An 8,433-nucleotide genomic window follows, 5' to 3' on the forward strand; every position below is an offset into this window, starting at 1 on the left:
TGACAAATTCAAGCATCCATTTATGATAAAAACTCTCAGCAAAGTGGGAATAAAGAAAACATACTTCAACATAATAAAGGCCATAAATGACAAACCTACCACTAACATCATACTCAATGGGGAAAGACTAAAAGCATTTTCCTTAAGATCAGGAACAAGACAAGGATGCCCGCTTCCACCAGTCCTCTTCAACATTGTATTGGGAGTCTTAGCCACGGCAGTAAGACAAGAAAGAGAAATAAAAGGCATCCGAATTGGAAAGGAAGAAGTAAAACTCGTTATTTGCTGATGACATGATACTATGTATAGAGAACCCTAAAGATTCCACTAAAAAACTGTTAGAACTGATCAATGAATTCAGTAAAGTAGCCGGTTACAAAATAAATCTTCAGAAGTCAGTGGCATTTTTATACACCAATGATGAACTTTCAGAAAGAGAAATTAAGAAAACAATCCTATTTACTATTATGTCGAAAACTATAAAATACCTGGGAATCAAATTAACCAAGGTAGAAGACCTGTTTTCAGAAAATTATAAGTCATTGAAAAAAGAAATTGAAGAAGATACAGATAAATGGAAGCATATACTCCGTTCATGGGTAGGAAGAATCAACATGGTTAAAATGGCCATACTACCCAAAGCAATCTATAGATTCAATGCAATCCCTATCAAAATACCAATGGCATTTTTCAGTGAACTAGAACAAAGAATCCAAAAATTTATATGGAAACATAAAAGACTCCAAGTAGCCATGGCAGTCTTGAGAAAGAAGAACAAAGTTGGAGGTATCATACTACCTGATATCAAACTATACTACAAGGCTACAGTAATCAAAACAGCATGGTACTGGCACAAAAACAGATACATTGATCAATGGAACAGAATCGAGAGCCCAGAAATAAATCCATGCCTATACGCTCACTTAATACATGACAAAGGAGGTAAGAATATACAATGGGGTAACGACAGTTTCTTCAATAAATGGTGTTGGAAAAATTGGACAGATACATACAAAAAAAGCAGCTGGACCATCTTCTTACACCATATACAATAATAGATTTAAAGTGGATTAAAGATTTAAATATAAGACCCAAAACCATAAAACTTTTAGAAGAAAACATAGGCAGTAAACTCTCTTACATTACTAACAGGAATTTCTTTTCAGATATTCCTTTTTGGGCAAGAGAAACAAAAGAAAAAATAAACAAATGAGACTATATCAACCCCAAAAGTTTTTGTACAGCAAAGGAAACCATCATCAAAACAAAAAGACAACCGACTGGGAGAAGATATTCACTTATGATACATCTGATAAGAGGTTAATATCCAAATTTTATAAAGAACTTATGCTACTCAACAACAACAAAACAAACAATCCAATTAAAAAATGGGGAGAAGACCTGAACAGATACTTCTCCAAAGAGGAAATACAGATGGCTAACAGACATATGAAAAGATGCTCAAGGTCGCTAATCATCAGAGAAATGCAAATTAAAACCATAATGAGATATCACCTCACATCTGTCAGAATGGCTATCATCAATAAATCAAAAAACAGCAAGTGTTGGCAAGGATGCGGAGAAAAGGGAACCCTCATACATTGTTGGTGGGATTGCAAATTGGTACAGTCATTATGGAAAACAGTATAGAGGTTCCTCAAAAAATTTTAAATGGATATACTTTTTGACTCAGCAATTGCACTCCTGGGTATTTATCCAAAGAAAACCAAAACAATAATTCGTAGAGAGCTATGCATTCCAATATTCATGGCAGCACAATTTACAATAGCCAAGATATGGAAGTGACCTAAATGCCCATCAACAGATGATTGGATAAAGAAATTTTGGTTCATATATACAATGGAATATTACTTAGCCGTTAAAAAAATGAAATCCTACCATTTACAATGACATGGATGGACCTAGAGGTTATTGTGCTGAGTGAAATAAGTCAGACAGAGAAAGATAAATACCATATGATTTCATTTATATGTGGTATCTAAGGAATTAAAAGAACAAACTAATCAAAAACAGACTCAGAAATATAGTGGACAATTTGATGACGGACAGATGGGAGGGGTATTGGGAGGCTGGGAAAATTGGGTGAAGGCTTAAAGAAGTACAAATTAGTAGTTGATATAGTTGGGGACAGGGATGGGGAGCATGGCAGAGGGAATGCAGTTAGCATTAATATGATGGCTAAGTGGAGAGCCAGGGGAGGGAGGGTGCAATTGGGGGGATAGTTCTATGAACATTATAGATGTCTAACCAGTGAACTGTATACTAGAAACAAATTTAAATAAATAAATTTATTTAAAGAAATTCTGAGTAGAGTAAAAGAGTCAGCAGGACAATATTTAATTAAAAATATTCATAAATATTAACTCAAAATGGATTGTAGACCTAAATGTAAAATGCAAATCCATAAAAATCCTAAAAGATAACATAGGTGAAAATCTAGGTGACCTTGGGTATAGTGATGACTTTTTACATGCAACATCAAAAGTGCAATCCATTTAAGAAAAAATTGATAAAGTGGATTTCATTAAAATGTAAAAATTTCTGCTGTGTGAAAGATACTATCAAAAAAATGAGAAGACAAGCCACAGACAGGGAGAAAGTATTTGCAAGAGACACATCTGATCAAGGACTGTTATCTAAAGTATAAAACGAACTCTTAACTCAACAGTAAGAAAATCAACAATCTGAATAAAAATTGGTAAAAAGACTTAAGCAGACATTTAACTAAAGTAGATATACATATGGCACATAAGCATGTTGAAAAATTCTCCACATCATATGTCAGTAGGGAATTGTAAATTAAAACAATAATGAGATACCACTGTACACCTATTAAAATGCCCAAAATTCAGAATATTGACAACACCAAATGCTGGAGCGACAGGGACTCTCATTCGTTTCTGGTGGGAAAATAAAATGGTACAGCCATTTTGGAAAACAGTTTGGCACTTTCTTAAAAAACTAAATATACTGCTACCATACAATCCAGCAATCATGTTCCTTGGTATTTACCCAAATGAGTTGAGGATTTATGGTCACACAAAAAAACTGCACACAGATGTTTATAGCAGTTTTATGCATAATTGCCAAAACTTGGAAGCAACCAAGATGTCCTTCAGGAGGTGAACAGATAAATAAGCTGTAGTACACCTAGACTATGGAATATTACTCAACGCTTAAAAGAAATGAGCTATCAAGCCATGAAAAGACATGGAGGAATCACAAATTCACATTGATAAGTGAAAGAAGGTAATCTGAAAAGGCTACATATTGTATGATTCTAACTATATGACATTCTGGGAAAGGTAAAACTATGGAGATAGTAAAATTGTCAGTGGTTGCCAGGGGTTGGGGAAAAAGGAGAGAAGAATAGACAGAGTACAGGATCTTTAGGGCAGTGAAGATAATCTGCATGATACTATAATGATGGATACATGTCATTATACATTTGTCTAAACACATAGAATGTACAACAGCAAAAGTGAAGCCTAATATAAACTATGGACATTGGATGATGATGATGTATCAATATATGTTTATTGATTGGAACAAATGTATTACTATGGTACATAATGTCGATGTGGGAGGCTGTGTATGTGTGGGGGCAGAAGTTATATGGGAAATCTTTGTACATTCATCAATTTTGCAGTGAATTTAAAACTTATAAAAAAATAAAGTCTACTTTTAAAAAGAAAGGACATATACACAGAAAATATCCTAATATATTTAATATGACTATATTAAGTCATTCAGGAAACATTTATTAACCATCAACTTGTGCCAGACCCAATTCCAGGTACTGGGGAATATGGCAGTAAACAAGACTGAGATCCTAACAATGTTCTGTACCCACGAGGCTTAAATTCTAGTAGGAAGAAACAGCATACAAACAAATAAACATTCACCAAAAAAAAATCCAGCAGTAATAAATGCTGCGATGAAAACAAAACAAAATATTTTCAAATGTGACTGGTAACAACTTTGATTACATGGTCAGAGAATGCCTGATGTATGAGTGACAAAAGAATTCATTCATGTGGAGTTGAGGACAGAGAGCAGGCCATTCAAAGAAAAAAGATAGTATGAAGGCCCTACTAGGGGAAGAGGAAGGTTAGTTTTTTAGAGGAACAAAGAAAAGGTCAGTGTGGGTTGAGCTCAGTGAGCAAGGGGAACAGTAGTCAAATAAAAGGACAGAGAAATAGGCAGGGCCCAAATCATGCAGGGCCATTGGTGACCAAGTTGGAAATTTCTATTCTAAAGGAAATAGGGATCTCTGGAAACATGATGGAGTGAGAGACGTCCCCAGATCTCTCCCCTGAAACATCTAAAACTCAACAACAACAAAAAGCCCAAACTGAACACCAGTAAGTCTGAGCATGGGATATGCGCATAAGAGCTACCGCAGGTCAGAACTCCGGGTATTGGGCGTTGGACCGGGAGTAATGAAGAATCTGCCTCTTGCAACCATAGGAGCTCCTTGCAGGAGAAGGGGAGGGAAGAAGGAGTGGTGAGTTCTGTGAGCAGCCCTGCCTGGGAAAGCTGTGAGGACCCCTTAGAGGGCCAGGGGCAGGGCCCACTCATCAGGACAGAAGGCAGAAAAGCAGCCAGCAGAGAAATAACAGTTGATTTTTACCAACTATAGTTGCAAAACTGAGGCTGAGCCACAGCCCCCAACACCCAATCCAGAGGGTCCCTCCCCTCATACCCTCCTAGACCAAACACCGCGGAGCCCCAGGGGAATCTGAGCAAACGCTAACGAAACTGTTGCTAACACTGACAGAGACTGAAAATGAGGTAGCAAGCATGATTAAATAGCTTTCAGAAAATAAAAAGGCATTTTTAAAGCTTTATATAAAGCAGAGATCCAAGAGGCTTAGACGCACCTACTGGAAACCAAGAGAAAAGTGCTTTCTTTGCAACAGGCTAAAGAGAGACCATTATATAATAAATCTTCTTTCTGGAAAAACAGCAGAATACACTTCCATTAATGACCAGGCAGAGAAATAGTCCATTAAACACCATGAACAACCAAGGTAAAAAGGCATCTCAGAAAGAAAGAGAAAAATCTCCAGAAAATAAGTTTACAGACATAGAAATATGTGACTTATATGATGGAGAATTCTGGATGGTACTTCTGAAAAAGCTCAATGAGATCCAAAACGAGTCAAATCAACAATTTCAGGAATTGAAAAACAACTAGATGAGAAGAGCAAGGAGATTGAAACCCTCAAAAAAAAAAAAAAGAATCGATCATCTAGAGATTAAAAAACACACTGTGAGAGTTGAAAAATGAAATAGCAAGCTTGGGATATAGAGTCGACCAAATGGAGGAAAGGATCGGTGATATCAAAGACAGAAATCTAGAAATAAATCAGAAGGAAGAAGAGAGAAACCGAACAATGAAAAAGAATGAAAGAGAAATACAAGAACTAGCTGATACCATCAGGAGAGGAAACGTAAGAATAATGGGCATTATTGAAGTTGAGGAAAAGGAGGAGGGACTAGAAAAGATTATCAGACAAATAGTGGGTGAGAATTTCCCAAATCTAAGGAATGAGCTGGACCTTGGAATTCAAGAAGTCAACAGAACACCCAATTATCTCAACCCGAAAAGGCCTTCACCAAGATACGTGGTATTAAAATTATCAAAAATCAATGACAAAGACAGAATTCCCAGGGCAGTCAGGGATAAGAAATGGTAACTTGTAAAGGTACATCCATTAGATTATCATCGGACTTCTCAGCACAAAACTTATGAGTCAGAAAGGAATGGAAACAAATATTTAAACTATTAAGTAAAAATGACTACCTGCCTAGAATAATGTATCCAGCTAATCTCTCCTTTAGACATGAAGGAGAAATGAAGACATTTCCAGACATACAAAAATTGAGAGAATTCTCCACTACGAAGTCTACACTACAGGAAATACTGAAAGGGGTCAGTTCTCCTAAAAGAAAATAACAACAACAAAAAATACATAATTAAGACTAAAGTGACTATCAGGTAAATAGAAGCAGAGGTGCGCAACTCTTACTAAGAACAGGACATTACAAGCTTAAATAATAAGAAGAGAATTGTTATAACAAGATAGTAATGAACGTTCAGTATACATAGGGACAAATAGAGACAATGAAGACTGAAAAGGGGAGGATTCAAAGATCTAAATTCACAAAGGAGAATGGAGATAAGGCAAGCGTAGATGAAAATAGACAAATGTATATATATAACTATCTTTTACATATTCGTAATGGTAACCACAAACAAAAGATTCGGAACTGAAGTATATAACACAAAACAAGAAGAAACAGAGGCAAAACCTACAAAAGCCAACCAAAATAAAATGGAAACACAAGGAAAAGGAAGCAATGGAAACATCGAGCTACCAGAAAGCAAAAGATAAAATGGCTATACGTCCTCATATTTCAATAATCACCCTAAATGTAAATGGACAGAAATCATCAATAAAAAGGCACAGAGTTGCAAAATTGATCAAAAACAAAATCCAATCATATGCTGCTTCCAAGAGACACATCTCAGTTCCAAAGACAAATATAGACTCAAAGTGAAAGAGCAGAAAATGATATTTCAAGTAAATGGCATTCAGAGAAAAATGGGAGAAGCGGTACTAATATCAGACGAAATAGACTTCAAACTAAAAATGGTAAAGAAAGATACTGAGGGACACTTCATAATGATAAAGAGAAGCATGCACCAAGAAGACATAACACTTAGTAATATCTATGCTCCTAATCAGGGAGCCCTGAAATATGTAAAGCAATTACTAACAGAACTAAAGGGAGAAATAGACCAAAACACTATCATAGTAGGGGACCTAAATACCCCACTGTTGGATATGGACAGATCATCTCAACAGAAAATCAGTAAGGAAATAACATCCTTAAATGACACATTACACCAACTGGACATAATTGACATATACAGAGCCTTCCATCCCAAATCAGCTGCTTATACATTCTTCTCTAGTGCACATGGAACATTCTCAAGAATCGACGACATACTGGGACACAGAAATAGCCTCAACAAACATAAGAGGGGTGAAATCATACCAACCATATTCTCTGATCATAATGCTTTGAAACTAGAGATCAACTTCAAAATGAAAGCAGGAAGAATGACAAATACATGGAGATTAAATAACAAGCTACTGAAGAATAACTGGGTCAGGGAAGAAAGAAAAAGAGATCAAGAGATACATAGAAACGAATGATAATGATATTACAAAACATCAAAACTTTTGGGACACAGCAAAAGGGGTGATAAGAGTAAAGTTCATATCATTACAGGCATATCTCCAAAAACAAGAATGAGCCCAAATAAACAACCTAATGCTTCATCTTAAAACACTAGAAAAGGAAGAAAAATGATGCCTAAAGTCACAGAAGAAAAGAAATCATCAAAATTAGAGCAGAAATAAAGGAAATTGAAAATAAAAATTAAAAAAAGAATAGAAAAAAATAAATGCAACAAAGAGCTGGTTCTTTGAGAAAGTTAATAAAATTGACAAACCCATGGCTAGACTCACTAAAGAAAAAAGAGAAAGGACACACACACACACAAAACAAAATCAGGATGAAAGATGGGAAATTACGACTGACATAGCAGAAATACAGAGGATCACAAAAGAATACTATGAAAAAGTATATAACAGCCAATTTAATAACCTAGAAGAAATGCACCAGAACTTAGAAAAATACAATCTTCCTAAACTGAATCAAGAAGAACTGGAAAATCTAAATAGACCTACCAGCAGTATGGAAATTGAAACAATCATCAAAAACCTACCGAAAAGTAAAAGTTCAGGAATAGATAGATTCACCAGTGAATTCTTCCGAATATTCAAAGAAGATTTAATACCTATTCTCCTCAAACTCTTCCAAAAAATCGAAAAGAAGGCAATACTTTCCAACACATTTTATGAGGACACTATTACTCTGATATCAAAACCAGGGACACAGGGATGGTTCAACATATGCAAATCGATTAATGTGATACATCACATAAACAAATTAAAAAATAAAAATCATATGATCATATCAATAGATGCAGAAAATGACTTTGACAAGATACAGCATCCATTTATGATCAAAACACTTAAGAAAATTGGTATAGAAGGAAAGTATCTTAACATAATAAAGGCCATCTATGACAAACCCTCAGCCAACATTATGCTTAATGGCGAAAAACTAAAAACCTTCCCTCTAAGATCAGAAACAAGGCAAGTCTGTCCACTATCGCCACTGCTATTCAATATAACATTGGTGGTCCTAGCGAGAGGAATCAGACAAGAGAAAGATATAAAAGGCATCCAAATAGGAAACAAAGAAGTTGAACTGTCACCATTTGTGGATGACATGATTCTCTATATGGAAAACCCTAAAGACTCCACAAGA

This window comes from Pteropus vampyrus, unplaced genomic scaffold (assembly GCF_000151845.1).
Source record: "Pteropus vampyrus isolate Shadow unplaced genomic scaffold, Pvam_2.0 Scaffold404, whole genome shotgun sequence".
Taxonomy (NCBI): domain Eukaryota; kingdom Metazoa; phylum Chordata; class Mammalia; order Chiroptera; family Pteropodidae; genus Pteropus; species Pteropus vampyrus.